At 36.2% G+C, this 22,269-nt stretch overlaps 1 long non-coding RNA gene across 1 annotated transcript in view; it reads left to right on the forward strand.

Moving 5' to 3' along the window:
* The first annotated feature begins 267 nt into the window (after positions 1–267).
* Positions 268–22,269, forward strand: part of LOC147361814 (uncharacterized) — a 140,023-nt gene continuing 118,021 nt past the window's right edge. Inside the window, exon 1 of the long non-coding RNA XR_015137657.1 lies at positions 268–818. This is a non-coding gene — a long non-coding RNA (uncharacterized LOC147361814). The remainder of the gene's footprint in view (positions 819–22,269) is intronic.

Raw genomic sequence — 22,269 nt, forward strand, 5'->3', positions numbered from 1 at the left:
CAAAGAAATTAACATCCTGTAAATAAAGGATAAGGATGTTCTCAAATTCTTTGGGAGACGAATCTGCTTAGGACACCAACCTCGGCTTCCCAATGGAACAGTACATCCACTAGAGGGAAAGTGATGGCGTCTACTTCATAAACCTGAGAAAACCCCCAGAGACGCTATAGCCAGCAGTTTGCGCCACTGTTGTCATTGACAACCTGGCTGACCTGAGTCATATCCTCCAGGATTACTGACCAGGGAGCTGTGCTGACGTTTGCCGGGGCCACTGGAGCCACTGGTATTGCCGCGGCTTGGCTTCTGGACCTGCACTCTGCTCCCGGGCCTCCACTCACCAGATCCAGGCAGCCTTCCAGGAGCTGCAACTCTGGTTACCGATCGCAGGGCTTCCCACTAGCTCTCACTGAGGCGTCTGGTGTCAGTCTGTCAACCACTGCTGCGAGTATCAGGCTCTCTTCTCTGCTAAGCAGACACTGCCATCTGAGCTACAAGGGAGCTGGCTCCCTCAGTCCGTCTAACCGGAAGCAGTCTGGCTCTGGAGTTCTGTGCTCGCCAGGCACTTTTTGGCGGGAAAACTCACAAGGCGTTCACTACTGTTCTCCACAGATCCTGCAGAGATTGAAAAGGAGGGCTGGGGTCTGCCATAAAGGCCATAAATGGGAAGGAATTTGAGAGTGATTCGACTTCTTTTCCCCCCAAGATTACTGTTCTTCAACCAGCTGTTGCGGAAGGCACTGAAACCACTGAGGACTGACTGGGCCTCAGGCCACTGCTGGAGTCAACGCTGCCGCTCCCGCTGCTCAGGCCTCTGAATGGTGAGAAGGGCCACTGAGTGGTCTTACTTTGCTTTTCCAGAGGTTTATACAGGAAATGGAAATAAGATTTACAGAAAATACATACTTTCTAAGTTTCTATGGGGAGGCGGGGGGGGGGGGAGGGGGGGTGGTGGGGGTGCGCAAAAAAACCTGCTTCTTTGTTTGTGGGACTCTTTCGTAGCTTTCATTGCCCTCGGCTTTCACAACTTGGTGTTCTGGGCCCTTCCCCTCATGGCAGTCTCACAGATTTAGGCACTAAATGTGAAGTACAAGCCTTTCGCTCCAAAGGGAGAAGCCCCTCACGGTGCCTACCTGATTGGATAGTGCTGTGTGGGACTGGGGTTTACAGCGGGAGCGTGACTCAGCATTTCCTACCTGTTTTGATGCAGCAGTTTTTCATTTGCTCAACTTGTAGGATTCACTCAGCCAATTTCTGCATTTCTTTCAGAGGTAAATGGCTCCATGTGTGGTTGTACATTCCATACACCTGTGTGAGGAGGGAAGTTCAGGGTATTTTATGTCATTATCTCTCTCTGTCTCTAAGAGAGAGTTCTCTCGCTTTTTGAGAAATAATTCACCAATCTTGATTTTTATTTCCAAAATTTTAGATGTTCACTTATTAAAAAAAAAAAGTTATGCTGGTTAATCAGGGCATCTGACAGTTTAAATATCCTTAAAACTCCTAGAGTAAACTGTTTGGAAAAGTAATAGCAAGTCTAAAGTTTACATGAATATTATAAATTGTGTTAGTTCAGTTCAGTTCAGTTGCTCAGTCGTGTCCGACTCTTTGCAACCCCATGAATCACAGCACTCCAGGCCTCCCTGTCCATCACTAACTCCTGGAGTTCACCCAGACTCACGTCCATCGAGTCAGTGATGCCATCCAGCCATCTCATCCTCTGTTGTCCCCTTCTCCTCCTGCCCCCAATCCCTCCCAGCATCAGAGTCTTTTCCAATGAGTCAACACTTCGCATGAGGTGGCCAAAGTACTGGAGTTTCAGCTTTAGCATCATTCTTTCCAAAGAAATCCCAGGGCTGATCTCCTTCAGAATGGACTGGTTGGATCCCCTTGTAGTCCAAGGGACTCTCAAGAGTCTTCTCCAACACCACAGTTCAAAAGCATCAATTCTTCGGGGCTCAGCCTTCTTCACAGTCCAACTCTCACATCCATACATGACCACAGGAAAAACCATAGCCTTGACTAGACGCACCTTTGTTGGCAAAGTAATGCCTCTGCTTTTGAATATGCTATTGTGTTAAGTCTGTGGCTATAACTTTTCCCTAGGACTATAATTGCATTTTGGTTTTGCTCTCCATCCTTGATAAAATATTCCCTGATAGTTCATAACTGTCTGTTTAGCAATGTCTTATTCACAAGTAAAATTATTTTAGACTACTGTGCTTTCACGTGTTTTCCGAGAATAAAAGAGCAAAGATAAAACCTAGGTAAGTGTTTGATCTACATAGATAACTTTTTAACTATAATTAAAAAAATACTACATATAAATTAATTAATCAAGTACCAAATCACCTACAAAGTGATACTGTCAAACTCAAATGCTTCACTGATCCCCAGAAATTAAAGGCTGCACATTTATATTTACATTTATTCCAATTTACAAAACCACTTTTAATCACAGACTGTTAGAACTTCCTATTTCAAGCTTCCGCAGACAGCCCTCGGAGAAGGCACTGGCACCCCACTCCAGTACTCTTGCCTGGAAAATGCCATGGACTGAGGAGCCTGGTGGGCTGCAGTCCATGGGGTCGCTACGAGTCGGGCATGACTGAGCGACTTCACTTTCACTTTTCACTTTCATGCATTGGAGAAGGAAATGGCAACCCACTCCAGTATTCTTGCCTGGAGAATCCCAGGGACAGAGGAGCCTAGTGGGCTGCCGTCTATGGGGTCTCACAGAGTTGGACACGACTGAAGTGACTTAGCAGCAGCAGCAGCAGCAGCAGCAGATGGCCCTGGGTGATGAGGGAATAAAGAAGACTCTGGTAATTTAAAAATTTGTTTAAATAACCTTATATATCTTAAATGCACTTAAAATAATGCTCAGATAATCTGAGCATGCATCAAATTCTTTATTATACTGAAAAGAAGAACATAGAACTAGAACTCCATGAGAAAATAAGTAAACTTCCAAGACTTGCCAAGAACACTAAAATCTTAAGAAAAAAATTAAAGACTGGGATGGTCTACTAGAAATTAAAATATATATATATGGATTTTAGAGCTAAGAAAACCCATATCAGATATCAGCTTTGACATTAGATAGGTGTATGGGCTTCCCAAGTAGCTCAGACAGTAAGGAATCTGCCTGCAGTGCAGGAGACCAGGATTTGGTCCCTGAGTTGGGAAGATCCCCTGGAGAAGGAAATGGCAACCCACTCCAGTATTCTTGCCTGGAGATATAGGTGTATACTTAACTTCATTTTTTGAATGCTTATTTTTTTAGTAGTGAATTGAGTAAAGTAGAAACCAAATCAAAGAATTATTACTTTAATTTATATTAAATTTTGTTGTTCTTTTACATTATGGAAGGAATCATAGTCCTTTAGGATTATTTATTTATAAAACTCTATTGCTTAACAAATAAAACTTGGCTAAGATCAGTTCATCACTTGACCTAATATTACTGGTTTTTAGAGCCTACTGAAGGTAAGCAAATTGAAAGATTTTCTTTTTTAAAGTGGTTTACCAGCTTTTCATTTAACTACAAATTTGAAACTTAAATTTGTTTATTTACTATATAAATAAATTGGATTGTTTCATAATATATATCATTTGTCTTCAAAACAATTCTATTACTACCAGCCTTAGTATCATCTTCACTTTATAGAGGAGAAAACTATGGCTCTGACAATTAAGCTTAATATCCTGCTTTTTATAAAGTCAAGATATTGCCAAAACAAAACTCAAAGAACACTGGATTCCAAAACAAAACATACAACACTTCTCGACTATCATTGTTAATGTTTTTCAGTTGCTAAGTTGTGTCCAGCTCTGTGCAAGCCCGTGAATTGTAGCCTGCCAGGCTCCTCTGTCCATGGGATTTCCCAGCCAAGAGTACTTAAGCAGGTTGCCATTTCCTTCTGCAGGGGATCTTCCCAGATCAGGGATTGAACCGGGGTCTCCTGCATTGGCAGGTGAATTCTTTACCACTGAGCCACCAAGGAAGCCCCAGTCATGACCATTACCTATTCACAATTTAGACTTGATAAGAAAAGAAACGATGTGCCCTCAAATCTCCTTCATTTATCTAAGTATATGATAACTATTTCAGATTTAAAAAGAAAATAAGAAAATACAATTATTTTATTAAGTATTTCAAAACCTTAATTGTTCACAGTGCCTTTGTTTAAATATGATGTGAACTCTTGCCTTTCATTAACTGAAGCATTTCCTATTAGCATTCTAATGACATCAACCACACATACTGGGTCTGTTATTTTGTACTTATTATTTCTATGTAGGCTTCTTTGAAAATTAGGATCTAACTTACATTATCTCAAGGGAGTTCCAGAACGTGACAATTAGTACTTTAGAAATCAAAGTTGCTTGCTTTCTTGTGCTGTAACCATATCGGATATATGCATGCCTCTTGTCTTTCAAGTCTGAAATTAATTTCCTGAAATGTGCATTTTAACTATAAGATAAGCATTGAGTCCCCAAAAAGAGTTTGCTTCAGTGAAGAATAACTAAGCCATAGGCATTGCTTTCAATCTTTAATAGAATGCAGATTATCCATTAAAAAGCAAAGCCTTCATTTAATAAATTGAATAGAAAGATGATTGGAAGTAATTACAACTGCTTAAAAAGTAGGTCACTTGGAAAAGTCAAATCTAAGAATCTCTCCTGAGGGACTGCAGTATTTTTATTTAATTTTAAATAGAAATATTTTCATTTATTTTAAGCAGCTAATGTTTTACTTTTATTCTCTTAAAACTAGAATTGATTGGTTTGAATAATTCAGCAGTAAGTATTCTTTTATTTAGAAATAAATTCTGAAATCTGTATTAATGTTAGATAAAGAGGCACGTCTTCAATGTTCATTGAAATTAAAACCCAGGAGGAGGCCGGGGAGGAGGTTCCACGCGGAGGGTGGTGCCGCCGAGCTTGGACGCGCACCGCGGCGCTCGGGGGCCCGCGCCCCAGATCGGACTGGGATTGGCCGGCCCGCGTCTTTCCCCGCCCTCCAGTTAATTGCCAGGGAGGTCTTCGGCGGGGGCGGAAAAAAAATTTTTTTAATTAAAAAAAAAAAAAAGAAAAGAAATTAAAACCCATACATGAAACATTTATTCTTCTACTTTGTTATCAAGTCAACCTTATTATAAGCGGTATGGTCTATAATAAGCTCACTCAAAATAAAGTAATAATGTAGTAAAATATTTGAAATGTTCAAAGAAAAAAGACACCAAGTTAAAATTATGTATCTAGTGAAATTATCCATCAAAAATGAAGAAGATATACTAAGACAAGAGTTGAAGACATTTTTGCCAGTGAGCCTGTCTTGAAGTAACTGTTATAAGAAATTCTTCACAGAAAAGAAAAATGCTATAATTCAGAAATTTTAATACACATAAGGAAAGCAAGAACATTAGATAAGGAATATGTACTGGTAAAATAAAATATTTTATTTTCTAACTCAACTTATCTAACAGATAAGATTTTGTTTCAAATAATAATAGCAGCAATGTATCAGATGATTATAGCATGTGAATAAATGAGATAAATCACGGCAATGTTAGAAGAGAGAGGTGGGAAAAATTGTGAATGGTTCGTTGTGAGGTGTGTGCAGTATAATTGAAATGGTATAGTTCTATTGGAAAAGAAATTTATATTAGTTGTAAATTATATTACAGACTCTAGGCAACCACTGCTGTTACTGCTACTGCTAAGTCACTTCAGTTGTGTCCAACTCTGTGCGACCCCGTAGATGGCAGCCCAACAGGCTCCCCTGTCCCTGGGATTCTCCAGGCAAGAACACCGGAGTGGGTTGCCATTTCTTTCTCCAATGCATGAAAGTGAAAAGTGAAAGTGAAGTCGCTCAGTCGTGTCTGACTCTTAGCAACCCCAGGGACTGCAGCCTACCAGGCTCCTCCGTCCATGGGATTTTCTAGGCAAGAGTACTGGAGTGGGGTGCCATGGTCTAAAGAGAAGTATAATTAATATGCTTAGAGTATATAAATTGGAATGAGCAATTAATTTCAGAGAAAGTAAGCAATAAATGAATGGAGTTGAAGGAATGAAGAGCAAGGACACTGACAGAAAAAAGTTACAAATATGGTAGGTATTAATCCAAATACATAAATAACACAAATTATATTGGATTATTTTAGTAATCTTCATTTTAGCTTAATTGCCTTTTCAAAAACTTTAAATCCAAATATAGTTACATTATAATGTACTAGGGCCTATGACTTAAACAAGAGTTTGAGGGGAACACAATTTGGGTCATAAGAGGTAGCCATATTAATTTTGGACAAACTAGACTTTAGAGCCAGAGAAGGCAATGGCACCCCACTCCAGTATTCTTGCCTGGAAAATCCCTTGGACAGCCAAGCCTGGTGGGCTGCAGTCCATGGGGTGGCTAAGAGTTGGACACAACTGAGTGACTTCACTTTCACTTTTCACTTTCACGCATTGGAGAAGGAAATGGCAACCCACTCCAGTGTTCTTGTCTGGAGAATCCCAGGGACGGGAGAGCCTGGTGGGCTGCCGTCTATGGGGTCGCACAGAGCCGGACATGACTGAAGCAACTTAGCAGTAGCAGCAGTGGACTTCAGAGCAAAGAAAATTATCAGGGATATAGAGATACATTATATGAATAAAAAGGGGTCAGTTCTCCAAGATGATATATTAATCCTTAATGGGTATGTGTAAGGCAAAAACTGATAGAACTGTGCAAGGATATAGACAAAGCTACTATGATAGCTGGAGACAGCAATGTTCCCTATCAGTATCTAACAGATCCAGGAGGCAGAAAATCGACGAGGATAACACTGACTGAACAACACTATCAAGTGGATGTACTTGACATTTAAGGAATATTTTATCCAACAACAGCAGAATATACATTTTTCTCAAGCTAGCATGCAATATTTGATTGTTAGGGCAATGAATGTTTTCTGTATGAGACTGTAATGCTGGAAAGTGACATCATGTGCCTGTCAGAACAGAACTGTACAACATGAATTGAACACTAATGAAAACTATGAATTTTAGTTAATAATAAAGTATCAATATTGATTCATCAGTTATAACAAATATAGGCAAAAAAGGTAGGGAACACTATGTGCCACCACCAGAGAGCTTCAGTCATGTCTGATTCTTGGTGACCCCATGGACTATAGCCCCCTAGGCTCCTTTGTCCATGGGATTCTTCAGGCAAGAATACTGGAATGGGTTGCCATTTCCTTCTCCAACTATGTGCCAAGGGTTGTGATAAAGAGGGGTAGATAAGAAATTTCTGCACTTTCAGCTGCTCTTAATTTTTGGTTATCTGTTGTTGACTTGTTTTAATATCACTAAATCTGTTTTGAGGTTTTCGCTAAAAAAAAAAAAAAAAAAAAATCTGTTCCATCTGCAAATAAGGAAAATAAGGAAAGTTTATTCCTTCTTTCCCCCGTATGCATAAATTTTCTTTTTATGGTCTTATTTGACTGGCTCAACTCAACCTCCAGTGTTTTTGTTTACTGTGGTTCAGTTGGTAAAGAATCTGCCTGCAATGCAAGAGATCTGGGTTTGATCTGTGGGTCAGGGAAGATCCCGTGGAGAAGGAAATGACAACTCATTCCAATACTCTTGCCTGGAGAATTCTATGGACAGAGGAGCTGGGCAGGTTTCAGTCTGCAAAGAGTCGGACTTGACTGTGCTACTTTCACTTTTTCTTTCAAGGAAAAAGCAGTCTTTATATTATTTTCTATTTTGGGCGGAAAGCTTTTACTCCTTCACAGTTAACTATGATGTTAGCTGCAGGTTTTCCATAGTAGTCCTTTAGCTGTTTGAGTAAGTTCAATTCTATTAGTTTCCAGAAACTACTACTTTTTACAGATACAGATGTTGCATTTTTTCAAGTGCTTTTTCTGCACTTACACAGATGTGTGGGTGTTTAACTCCTTTGCTTGTATTGCCATTGTCATTTGCCTTTTAATTTACAATTGTGTATGTTCATTGATTTGTGTATTTAAATTGCCAAACTTTGCTTGGGCAAAACTTCACTTGATCATGATGTACATAGATTTCTATATGTTACTGGATTCACTTGTTCGTGTTTTTAAGGAATTTCATGTGTATATTCATAATGCAAATTAATGTGTGGCTTTGATTTCTTTTGATGTCTTTATCTTGCCTCCATGTTGAGTTAATCCTGGCCCAGTGAAATGAGTTATAAACCTTATGTAGGACTGGGATATCTTTTCTACCTTAAAAATTTGATAGAATTACTTCAGCTTCTTTTGTGAGAAATTCTTAATTATTAATTCAATTTTATTATCTCATGTAAGTTTACATACACATTCTATTTAGTGTTCTTGCTTTAATTTTGGCAATTTCTAGCTTTCTAGAAATTTGTCAGTTTTATCAAATTTTTCTTATTTGTTAGCGTAAAGTTGTTCATAATATTTTCTTATAATTCTTTTAATATCTGTAGGGTCTATAGATATGTTTCTCCTTAATTCTCATGAGTTGAATTTTGATACTCATATAGATTGACTGGGGTTTAATTCCTGGGTTGGGAAGATCTCCTGGAGAAGGAAATTGCAACCCACTTCAGTATTCTTGCCTGGAAAAAATCCATGGACAGAAGAGCCTGGTGGGCTACAGTGCATGGGGTTTCAAAATAGTCAGACACAACTTAGCAACTAAACAACAACAAATTGAATATATGCTATTACAAAAACTTGGCTATTAGAAAACTCAGCATGATATGAAAATAAATTTCTAATACCATGGCTGCAGTCCATGGGGTCACAAAGAGTCGGACACAACTGAGTGACTAAGCACAGCACAGCAATACCATGCATGCAAATTCTTTGTTTTCAAATAATTCAAGTAAGATTTCCTCTCTTTTTAAAAATTCTATATATTTTTCTTTATTTATGAAGGAATATGAGTAATCTGTTTACTCATTCAGTTGCATTCATACTTTTATTCCATTGAAAGTAAGCTAATTGAATAATTATAAAAATAAGAAAAAAAACTTAGCTCCTCACTACAGAAATGATTCTCAAAAATTTTAATGACATCATCATGATTTTAATGACAATTCTCACTCCATTTTTAACATCCTCTTATTCTCCCATATGATATATGGATAGAGTATGACATACTGACATGCAACATAACAAGTATTTCTCAAGCTGCAGATTCTTGAGGACCCCGGGCTCCACACAGATTCAGAGTCAATCCTTGCTTAGTATTTTCTGGTAATTCTGATGTAGGAAGTCCTGAATACATTTACAGAACACTGATCTAAAAGGGCCATGTCTATGCAAATCAACTCTGTGTTTCCTTTTATTATTTCCCAAAAGGAAAATCTGTCTATATAACCCTTACTTTGCACCATCAAGCAAATGTTTGATAAATACTGTTTGACATAATATGAAAATTAGGTTGGATTTAATTTTTGTCTTCATATGGTATACATTTTATTGTTGTATAATTCTTAAAAATAATATTAAAAAAGAAGCACAGAGAAGTTTCCAATGTAATCTGACCTTTAAAACTAGTAGTATAGTATAATTTTCAAGATAAAACAGCATTTTGGCTTGATATATTTATTTTTCTTTATGTTTAAACTTTATTAACTGCCAGATGCACCTCATACACCCCAAAGCAGACTTTGTTTCATTCAGTCTTTGGACTGTGTAATACACAAATATATGTTTCAATTTCAAATTATTATTTCTGTAAATTGATGTTCAAACATGATATTTCCTTTTTGTGTATTTTTGTTTGGTCTTGGACCAGAAAATATAAACACATTTTTCATCACATTTCTAGCCAAAATTAATTATTTTAAATTATTAATTATTATAAACTAATCATTATTAAAAATTAAATTATTTTAAAATAATTATTATTTTAAATAAAAATTATTATTTTAAATTAATTAAAATTAATTAATTAATTTGATAATTATTTTTCATTATTAGAAGTAATAATGAAAACTCTCATGTGATTTCTATGAAAACAGTAATGACTCAACATTTCAAGATTGTGAATTATATATCAAAACAAAGCTACATTTTTCAAAAACTGCTAAGCCACTTGATGCCATTTGAAAAATGTGGTAGTCAGAATAATGTCCCCAAATATGTCCATGTCCTAATTCCCAGAATTTGTGAACAGCACCTTACATAGTACAAAGGACTTTACAGGCGTGATTAACCTAAAGGGATAATCTAGGGTACCCAATGCAATCACAAGAATCCTAAGATGTGGAAGAGTTAAGCAGAGTAATAAAAGTGACCTTTCAGAAGGATGATTGGTCAGAAAGATGCAGTGCCCTTGGCTCTGAAGATAGCAAGGCCACAAATGAGAATTCAAGAAGCCTGTGGAAGCTGTAAAAAACTAAGAAAGGGAACTCTCTTCTCAAGCCTCCTGAGATGAACGCAGACCTGCAAAGACCTTGATTTTAACTCAGTAAGATTTATATTGAACTTCTGGCTTATAAATGGAGAAGGAAATGGCAACCCACTCCAGTACTCTTGCCTGGAAAATTCCATGGACAGAGGAGACTAGTAGGCTACAGTCCATAGGGTCGCAAAGAGTCGGACATGACTGAGCGACTTCACTTCACTTCACTTCACTTCTGGCTTATAAAACTGCAAGACAGTATGTTTGTGTTGTATTAAACAACTAAGTTTGAGGTAATCTATTCATCAGCAACCACAAGCTAATGTAATATAAGTAAATATGATACAAATGAACCACCAGTGAACTATAGGCCAAATTTTGTGAAACATTTGGACAGATTTTAAATTTTGTTAGCAATCAGAACCATTAGAAATGGCAATTTTCTTCTGGTCAAATGAAATAGAAGTGGAAAAATTACTAAAATTCAAAAGTATTTGAATAATCCACTCAGTTCTATAAATTCACGCATATATTTACTTATCACCATTATTGCAGTCAGGCAAATGTAAGCACTACTTAAAAACAGTTTTGTTTTTTTTTTTGCTAGTGACATATTCTAGTTAGAATACTAAAAGGTTATTTGGCCTCTGATATAAATATGTGTCAATCAAAAAACTATAATTGATTGTGTTATTTATTTTATATTTTAGAAGTACTATTAAACATGTTACAGTGCTTTTACTGTCCAAGTTATCTTACTCTTACATTATTTTTATGCTTTTCATGTCATATGCAAGACTAATGTGGAAATACTCGTTGGATACTCATTTAATGTTCTCAAAAGCCTGGTGTTATAATATATGATTCCAATTTTTAAGTACAAAGAATCTGAGATAGAATGCTTTTCACAAATTAATACACAAATTAATATTTTTCACAAATTAATATTTTTTTCAGCCTCCTAACTGCAATAAAATCTAAGTGAATTCTGCACCTATGTCCTAAATCAATGTATTGCGATTTTGTTTTTTAGTCTCTAAGTCTGGTCTGACTCTTTTGTGACCCCATGGACTGTAGCCCTCCATGCTTCTGTGTCCATGGGATTTCCCAGGCAGGAATACTGGAGTGGGTTGCCATTTCCTTCTCCAGTACGCCTCAATTCCACTTTCCCATATTGAATCACTTTGTTTCTCCTCCTAGAAACTTTTTTTTGGTCTCCATTTATGTACTCAGGTGTGTTTAAAGATTATTTTTTGATTTACTACATTAACTATTTAAGACCTTCTGTATTACTTTTTAGTTAAAATCAAATTGTAATTACCCACATAAATGTTTTTTAAAAATGAAATTAAACAGGTCATGGAGACGTTAGTGGATGAGAATGCATAAATCAGATTTACTCACAATTAAAGAGAACATCACCATACATGGGCGCATAGCTTTGCATGTTGTGATACCCTTTTAATAGAAAAATATCCTAAACATCACATGAGTTTTCTTATTTAGTGCAGTGCACATCACTATCAGTCCATTATTTAAAACAGATAGTTTTCCATACCTTCCAGCAGGTGGCAGCACAATGTCACTATTTGAATCTCAGTTTGCACTTTTAAACAGGCAAAACTAAATGATAAAAACACAAGAACACAGACTATTTTAGAAACATTTTTAGGGAGTGTAAAACCTAATTTTTCATGAAAAAATATGTATTAACTACAGAAAAACTTTATTTTCATTTATGATTCTAAGCTATTTTTAAGTATGGGAAAAGTAAAATTCAAAATAGTTGTTCATTTCTGTCCAAATTATTTTTTCTCAGAATCATTTCCAGAATATTAAGTGATGTTATCTTTTAGAGAATATTACAATTTAATAAATTTAAATAAAATGAGACATTCTTTAAAAATCTGTTTGCCATTAATGAGATACATTATTTGTTGCCTACAATCTTAAAACTATAAACTTAATGAAGTTAAAAACAAAACATTAGAACTCTTTTTAGAATGCTTAATTCTGTGCAGCAAAGGGCAGAAAAAATTTTCTCATTATCCAAGCTAACTTTGTCCTCTGTTCTCTATCTCAATGACATCACTGTCCAACTGATTTTATCAATCCAGTAACTCAGTTTTTTCAAGCTGACCATCTCCCTTTACCTTATTCTACACATCAACTCTTGTTCTGTCCTATCAATTTTACCACTTAAATATTTATGGGATCTGTCTAGTCCTTTCTATTCCCCTGTCACTTCACTGGTTGGAGCCACCATATCACCTAGCTAACCTCACCAGCCTCATAAAATATCTACTAGCCTCAAGATTCTCACTGTTAGTTTGTGTCAATGTGAGAGAAATTTCTAAAATACAAACTGTGTCCTACCAATTTATTTATTTATTTTAATTTTATTTTATTTTTAAACTTTACAAATTGTATTAGTTTTGCCAAATATCAAAATGAATCCGCCACAGGTATACATATTTTTAAAAATCCATTTAAAAGTTTCTCCTTGCTTTGGGTATATATTTAACATTTACACAAAAATTAAGAAAATTTTGTTTAGCTGTTTTATAAGTAATTAATAAAAGAGAAATTAGATTCAACTATAGAATTTAAATATTTGAGAAAAGAAAAAGAAACTAAATATAACAGTATTATGATTTGATAGTACTGGAGAAATTCAGGATATTATAGGAGTATAACATAAAAGGAGATGTTCACAAAAATTTTCCCTGAGAAACATTTATGTTGAGGAAGATGACAAGACTGGGGAGAGAGAAGAAAGCATGGGGTATAATAGTTGGAGGCAATAGCACTGGCTAGGGGTTCTATATCCTCCCATGCAATTCCAGTGGAACACTCAAGTCTCAAGAGTATATTTGAAATCTGTAGTCATGAGGAATTGATGCAGTTCCTGATCATATTTGTGTTTTAGAAACTCAAATTGCATGAGAAAAATTATTTGTGGTGCAGCCTGAGGAAAATGAAAGAGAAAGCAAGGAAATGAATGAATAGTATGAGAATGTAGTTTTTAAAACTTGATAGCTTGATTTAATCTTCATTTTCATTATTGATTTTCAGATTTTTGTTGTGATTCTATACTTATAGGTTGTTTGTTTCTAGGAATTTGTCCATTTCTTCTAGATTATACAGTTTATTGGCATATAATTGTTCATATTAGTCTTCTATGATCCTTTATATTTATGTGATATCAGTAGTAATGTGTTCTCTTTATATATTTTTAATATAACTTTTCTCTATGCTTCATATAACAAAATGTAAAAGTTTCTGATACTAGCTATTTTAGCCTCTTTTCAATAAATATCTAGGTCCATGATCTAGGCCTCACCCACACACCTACCGTAGACTCAGATTAATGTCTAATTAAAGTGAGGAATCAAGGGCCACTGCGGAGTAGCTGCAGCTATTAATAGATCTACTTTCTAAGGCTATAGTTTTTGGGCTTCCCAAGTGGCCCTAGTAGTGGTTATGAACTTGCTTGTCAGTGCCCCAGACTTAAGAGATGTGGGTTTCATCCCTGGATTTGGAAGACCTCCAGGAGGAGGAAATGGCAACCCACTTCAGTATTCCTGCCTGGAAAATCCCGACAGAGGATCCTGGTGGGCTACAGTCCATGGGATCGCAGAGTTGGATACCACTGAGCATACACAGCACAGATAAAGCTATAGCTGTAGCTGTTTGAATGACAGCATCAACACCTTATGTTCGTGGAGTCAGTAATGTAATTTTTGTTGTCTGTTCCTGTAGAAACAAAAAGGGAAGTAATTTAAACCTAGGAGAAACCCTGGAAATGTAGGAGAGTTTAGCATACTCTGGCCTGTTCTACCCATATATCTTGGACTTTTTATGTGCTACAAGTGATTTTCAACAGCCAATATCTGCATCCCTTTTACCTTGGATTTTTGCAAAGGCTAGCCACCTACACAGCTTTGGCAGCAGACTGAGCATGCCACAGATTTATAGTGTCCAGGAGCAGCCCTCAATCAATGATGTTTATCCCATGAGTATGGTAAAATGGAAATGTGCATTTTCACTGTTTCCACAATTTGCCCAGTAGATTCATCTGATTAACACTTTATGGTAGCTTTGCTAATATCATGCCCATTACTAAAAATTACTGCTTCATATATTAATTCTTTGTTTAATAATATCATTTTATAACTAAAGAATTTCTCCTAAATTTTGAACTTCTTGGTTTTTGCACATTAAGACACTAAATTTATATTTGTGATGCTAAGTAATATATATTAAGACACTAGATTTATATCTGTGATGCTAAGTCAAATGATGTAAGTTGAAAAATGCTACCACTTTATATAGGTAAAACCAATAAGGACTCAGGTCCTTTAAGAATGAAGATATGTTTTATCTCAAAGGGGGAAAAAAAAAACTCTTTAACAGCTGAGCTCCTGGCTAAAGACAGGGTAAGTGATATAATTAGTGAAGTAGAAAAGTAATGAAAACCAGTTATCACCTATTGACAAGTTGGGAAATGAATACTATAGTAGATATTCATATTATGTTGTTGTTCTGAAATATACATGTGCATATAGTATAAATAATTTTCCTCTTCTGTGCATTTCTTTTTTTTCCCTATTATTTCATGAAGGGTATAAGTTATTGGTAATATCAAAATTAAAAATTTGACAAAATAATATTTTAATATTCATGACTGAATGACTATAGTACTCAATTTGTATTTAGTGATTCATATTAAGCTTTTCAATGGGAAGGTTAAGTGTATTTATCTGTGTAATTTATAATTATATTGGGAAAATAGTTAATTTTTGATGTTTATTTTAGAGTTAAAATAAGGAGCACATAATGATACTGTTATTATACAGACAAGGGTGGTGATGTTAAATATTTATTATTATTACTTTTTGTTCTTCAGTAAATTAATCTTTAGGGAATCTTTACTGCTATGAGAAAGGTCCTGATTCAAGCAAGTGAATTAGAAAGTTTCAGAATTTTGCTTTCCAAGTCTTTTTGGCAGATAGGGTGTTTTGGGAAACCAGACTCTATTAATTGCATGCATTTACCCCAAACATTGACTTAGAACAAAATAAAATAAATGGGAATGGACACGTGGAATTTATGGTGGGGTTGGTGGACTCAGTAGCATCCATGTTCAGTTTACAGGATTAGCAGTGGCAATGTTCTCACGAGGGCATTCTGAGTCAATACACAAACAGGTCAGTATAGCCCAGGGTCTGGGCTGTTTGATGATAGGAGCAGAGCTTTCATTAACCACCCCTGTACTTGACTGTGATCACTCTTTCTGGCTATAAAAGGAGTGCCCAAACCAGCTTCTTCAGCCTTGGAGATTCTGTGAGCTAAACAATAAACCTTAAGTAATATCATTACTCATTTATATTTTACCAGACAGAATTATGTTTATTTTAACAGATATTCTGTGCCAATGGGGCAGTGTTTCATTGTCATGAACTTAGTCTACATCACTCAAAGATAGATCTATTTTAAAAGAAAATAACTGAAAAATGTGATTACATATAATAGTGACAATTTATCCTGATTTCTAATGGAATACTTAACATTTGCTAATGTGACAGATGGATGTGAGAAATATTTTCACCACGATTTTAGTTTCATTAAGCTATATTATGAAGATGGTGGTCTCTGGCTACTTAAAAATAAGTGGTTTTATGTGTACTCAAATTTTGTTACATATATAAATGATTTTTTCTAATCATAAAGCCTTATCAAAAGTATTTGCATTCATTAGTACTATAGATGAAATGTAAACTATGAATCCTCTTATTTTTTTTATTCTATTACTTTCTATATGAAGCAGACCTAAAAGAACTGAAATAAATATCAGCCCAATTTTTAAAAGTATCCCCCAAACCAGAATTTTAATTTGTTATACTATGTGAAAAAGGTCAGACCTAAATTTTGCTGTCAATTTGGTTTTGAGTTTAGAATAAGTTGACAAAGCCAGTTTTAGAGTATGGATTCTTACCATCTATCAGATAGCAATAAAAATTTAAGAAATAAGTAGGCCTTCATTATGATAATAATGTTTTTTACTGCAGGAAGAGTCTATCTTTCTCTGGCTACTTCCCTTTGTCCCAAAAATTCCATGTCAGAATTGTCTATCTGAAGTCAAAACAAGAGAAACTATATGAAACTAACATACGTATTAATGAACATTTTTTATCCATAATGAAAATGAATGCTATTAGCTATCAACCTTTCCTCCTCTATCCCCATCCAACTAATGACATTGATTAAAAACTATTCTGCTATTTAATCTTTAAAGATTTTTCTACTTTATCTGACTGGAAAGTGTGTGAAAATGGGTCAAGAATAACCTAGATGAGAGTAGATATTTTCACTCAACACTGATATCCTTTAGACTCAGAGGCAGATTCTTGCCAATAATATAATGGCATTACAATAGTAAAAATAAAAAAAAATATTAATAATACAGCATTTTTTAAAGTCAGTGTCCCCAAATCTAGTCTTCTTACTTCCATAAAAATTGCTTTCATTATTATTGGAGTATTTATCTTTTCTCAGCAGAGAAGAGATATTTATTAGTAATAATTATATTTTTATGTTTATTAGCATTATTATATGTATATATTATATGGGATATTAATATATTGGGTTTTTTTTAACTTTACAATATTGTATTGGTTTTGCCATACATCAACATGAATCTGCCACGGGTGTACACGGGTTTCCAATCCTGAACCCCCCACCTACTTCCCTCCCCATACCATCCCTCTGGGTCATCCCAGTGCACCAGCCCCAAGCTTCCTGTATCCTGCGTCGAACCTGGACTGGCTTGAAACATGTATAATATCATATAATGTATTTTTTATTTTTATTAGTTTCCAGTTCTGCTGTCGAAAATTTCTCTATCATTCTGATACTTGACCATGTATAGCTGTTTTTGCCTACTTCGCTCTGTTGTTTTAGAAACTTCTCTTTGTCTTGGATAGACAAAATTTTGTGGTGATATTTGTTGATGGGAGTATTTTTTATTCGTTTTTATTTGGCATTTAGTTTGAAAACTAAGAAGGAATAAAATCCATGTTAGTAGATGACCATAATCAAGATAGATATTGTATAGTATAAAATCTGAAGACAAAAGATTCAAAATCTTGGGCATTTATGGAAGAAGAATTTATTTTGAAATCAGGACAGAAGTATTTTTGCCATATTTTTGGGCCTTGTGTAAAGGCTCAGTGAAAAAAGCTGCCACCATACAATTTAGAAATATCATTGTCCTTGGCGCAGACTCAGGAATGTTCAGAGAAGGGGTTTATGATTTAGGAATTTTGGTTTTTTATTTTGTTGTTTTTTGTCTGTGCTATGCAGCATGTTCCCTGGGTCAGGGACTGAACTCATGCCCCCTGCAGTGGAAGCACAAGTCTTACCCACTGGACTGCCAAGGAAGTCCCTAGGAATTTTCTTGATGATGAATGTTGAATTCTTTATTTGAAATCTTAAAATAATTTAAGAATTTTCAGATTTAATAAACATAAGCTATGAGGAAATTAAATATGTGCAGAGAAATATTAAACATGTATAAAATTATGAGGGATAACTGTAAAAGTAAGAGATGAGACAGAACCTAGTATTCTGAGATCTTTCAGAGTGATTTGCATTAACAGAGATAAAGACTATAGTGATACTAGTTCTGGTGTCCTTAAGAATTATAATAGTGATAACATTTACTGCTAGTGTTTTTTTCTTCTATTTTATAATTTTTGTTTCCATCAACAAAAATTTAATTCATTATGGAGGAAAAGTAACTTTATTAAATTATTAACTGTAATACATAAAAAAATATACTTTCTTCATACATTTCCCTGCAAGATAAATGATTGTACTAGGTACTACTGTAAGTAAACATTCAGGTTTAAAAGTGGGTAAAATAATCTATGCCTGTTTTCAACAGGCTTAGAATTGGATAAGGGAGACTGGAAATAAATAACTTTAAAGTAAGTGTAAAATTTTTCAGAAAATGAGTAATGTGTCTTATTTAATATCTCAGGCTGCATCAACTTACTGTAGGAAAAAAAAATATAAAGCTTCCTAATTCAAGGATATGATGAGCTTCCCAGGTGGCTCACTGCTGAAGAATCTGCCTGCCAATGCAGGAGATATGGGTTCAATTTCTGTGTTGGAAAGATCCCCTGAAGAAGGAAATGACAACCCCCTCTAGTATTCTTGCCTAGAGAAATACCATGGACAGAAAAGATGGGGGACTATAGTCTATTGGGACGTAAGAGTGGAACATGATTTAACAACTAAACAAACAGTAAAAACAAAATCAAAAATATATTTAGTTAATATATAATGTCCAGAAATATATATGCACAATATTTTTTCTGCATTCATTTGCTAAGAAATAGACTCATAATTCAAAATACTCGTGGTATGGATGCCCCCGATTTCTTCTTTTGTATTCCAATGAAAGACCATCCATTTAACCTTTCTAGGGTAGTATATCTTGCCCTGCATTCCTAGATGTGGTGCTAGGCTAAGAAAATGGCTGTTTCATTATGGGAGACACAGATTTCTTCTTCTTTAGCTCACCTATGAGAACAACAAAATACACATTCATAAGGTCCAAATGTCCAAATTACCATACAAATTAAAGGATTTTGATCTGTGGTTCTTGGCAACCTCTCTAGTGATGAAAGTGGCATACAATAGATATGGAAATCATGATTTCTCTTGTCTGTGACAAGACTTTAGTAGTGCCTTCTATTAAAGTTTATGTTTATCTTCCAGAAGTTGCTAAGAAAATAGAATCAGCACTCTGAACCTATGTCAAATCAAAAAGATCCAATATGCTAGCTTGTACAATAGAGGCTGTCTAGTGTATGGTTTTATCCACATCAATTTTCAGTGCAGAAAATTGTTTCTACTTCATTACTCCCCAAAGTATAAAACCCCCAACCTCACCATAGAGGACACACTTTGGTAGTACCAACAAATGCCTTTATGTCGTTTAAATATGTCCCGAAAGTTATTTGTCTATCTGAGTCAACCCCTGCTCTGCATCATTGCTACCCTCCTTTGCGCATTACTTCCTGAAGTGTCAGATATGACTTCTTCATGTTTCTAATTACAGTTAATGGAGACACATTCTTCTCTCTTAAGTTCCTAAGTTATATTGGCTATTAAGCCATGCATGCATGCATGCTAAGTCGTGTTAGTTGTATCCGACTCTTTGCTATCCTGTGGATTGTAGCCCGCCAGGCTCCTCTGTCTATTGGTTTCTCCAGGCAAGAATACTGGAGTGGGTTGCCATGCCCTTCTCCAGGGGATATTACTGACCCAGGAACCTGTCTTTTACATTTCCTTCATTGGCAGGCAGGTTGTTTACTGCTAAAACCACCTGGGAAGCCATAGTGTTTAACAAAACAACAAAAGGAACACTCATATGGTCTTCCCTGTCTTCTGAAGCCTATCACTCTGTAGCAGAAAGCAGGCACAATACCTTCCATCCATCATAGGTTTGCCTTAACCAGATCTCACCTTGTGCAGGCCAGATTCCATGCATCTAGATAGAACTTCCTGTTCCTAGTACCCTTGTATACTTTAAAGTGTATACATTCTAACTAATTGTTTTATATTTTCCCAATTTTATTAGGTAGGGACTTGCATGGTATATTTAAACTGTTCACGAAAATGTACCATACCAGAGAAAGTGCCATGAGTACTAACTGTAATTTCTACCCTATGAAATTTATTATCCAGACTTCTATGGAAATCTACTTTCACTTATAAATATTTTTCAAACAAAAGAGGACAATCTGTGTTTCAAAAAAAAAGCCGTCTAGATGATATTTCAAGTTTATGCTCAGTACATAATATCCCCTTTATTTACAAGTATATAATTTAATTTCTGTGACCATGAGTACTTTCTGAGCAGGTCTCCTAATTTAAACTTCTTTGGGGCTTCTTTCCATGTTTCTTTGAGCTGCAACTTGGGAAACTAATTTTCTTTTCTCTCTATTTGGCCTATCCTATAAAAAGCAGAGACATTACTTTGCCAACAATGGTCCGTCTAGTCAGATCAGATCAGATCAGTCGCTCAGTCATGTCCGACTCTTTGCGACCACATGAATCACAGCACCACAGGCCTCCCTGTCCGTCACCAACTCTGGGAGTTCACTGAGACTCACGTCCATCGAGTCAGTGATGCCATTCAGCCATCTCATTCTCTGTCGTCCCCTTCTCCTCTTGCCCCCAATCCCTCCAGGCATCAGAGTCTTTTCCAATGAGTCAACTCTTCGCATGTGGCAAAAGTAATGGAGTTTCAGCTTTAGCATCATTCCTTCCAAAGAAATCCCGGGGCTGATCTCCTTCAGAATGGACTGGTTGGATCTCCTTGCAGGCCAAGGGACTCTCAAGAGTCTTCTCCAACACCACAGTTCAAAAGCATTAATTCTTCGGCGCTCAGCCTTCTTCACAGTCCAACTCTCACATCCATACATGACCACAGGAAAAACCATAGCCTTGACTAGACGGACCTTTGTTGGCAAAGTAATGTCTCTGCTTTTCAATATGCTATCTAGGTTGGTCATAACCCTCCTTCCAAGGACTAAGCGTCTTTTAATTTCATGGCTGCAGTCACCATCTGTAGTGATTTTGAAGCCCAGAAAAATAAAGTCTGACACTGTTTCCACTGTTTCCCCATCTATTTCCCATGAAGTGGTGGGACTGGATGCCATGATCTTCGTTTTCTGAATGTTGAGCTTTAAGTCAACTTTTTCCACTCTCCACTTTCACTTTCATCAAGAGGCTTTTGAGTTCCTCTTCACTTTCTGCCAGAAGGGTGGTGTCATCTGCATATCTGAGGTTATTGATATTTCTCCCGGAAATCTTGATTCCAGTTTGTGTTTCTTCCAGTACAGCGTTTCTCATGATGTACTCTGCATGTAAGTTAAATAAACAGGGTGACAATATACAGCCTTGACGAACTCCTTTTTCTATTTGGAACCAGTCTGTTGTTCCATGTCCAGTTCTAACTGGTGCTTCCTGACCTGCATACAAATTTCTCAAGAGGCAGATCAGGTGGTCTGGTATTCCCATCTCTTTAAGAATTTTCCACAGTTTATTGTGATCCATGCAGTCAAAGGCTTTGGCATAGTCAATAAAGCAGAAATAGATGCTTTTCTGAAACTCTCTTGCTTTTTCCATGATCCAGCGGATGTTGGCAATTTGATCTCTGGTTCCTCTGCCTTTTCTAAAACCAGCTTGAACATCAGGAAGTTCACGGTTCACATATTGCTGAAGCCTGGCTTGCAGAATTTTGGGCATTACTTTACTAGAGTGTGAGAGAGTGCAATTGTGCGGTAGTTTGAGCATTCTTCGGCATTGCCTTTCTTTGGGATTGGAATGAAAACTGACCTTTTCCAGTCCTGTGGCCACTGCTGAGTTTTCCAAATTTGCTGGCATATTGAGTGCAGCACTTTCAAGGCTATGGTTTTTCCAGTGGTCATGTATGGATGTGAGAGTTGGACTGTGAAGAAAGCTGAGCGCTGAAGGATTGATGCTTTTGAACTCTGGTGTTGGAGAAGATCCAACCAGTCCATCATAAAGGAGATCAGTCCTGAGTGTTCATTGAAAGGACTGATGCTGAAGCTGAAACTCCAGTACTTTGGTCACCTCATGCGAAGAGTTGACTCATTAGAAAAGACTCTGATGCTGGGAGGGATTGGAGGCAGGAGGAGAAGGGGATGACAGAGGATGAGGTGGCTGGATGGCATCACCGACTCAATGGACATGAGTTTGGGTAAATTCTGGGAGTTGGTGATGGACAGGAAGGCCTGGCGTGCTGTGATTCATGGGGTCACA

This window comes from Bos grunniens, chromosome 12, assembly GCF_055505025.1.
Source record: "Bos grunniens cultivar Pamir isolate PY7600 chromosome 12, Bosgru_T2T1.0, whole genome shotgun sequence".
Classification (NCBI taxonomy): Eukaryota; Metazoa; Chordata; class Mammalia; order Artiodactyla; family Bovidae; genus Bos; species Bos grunniens.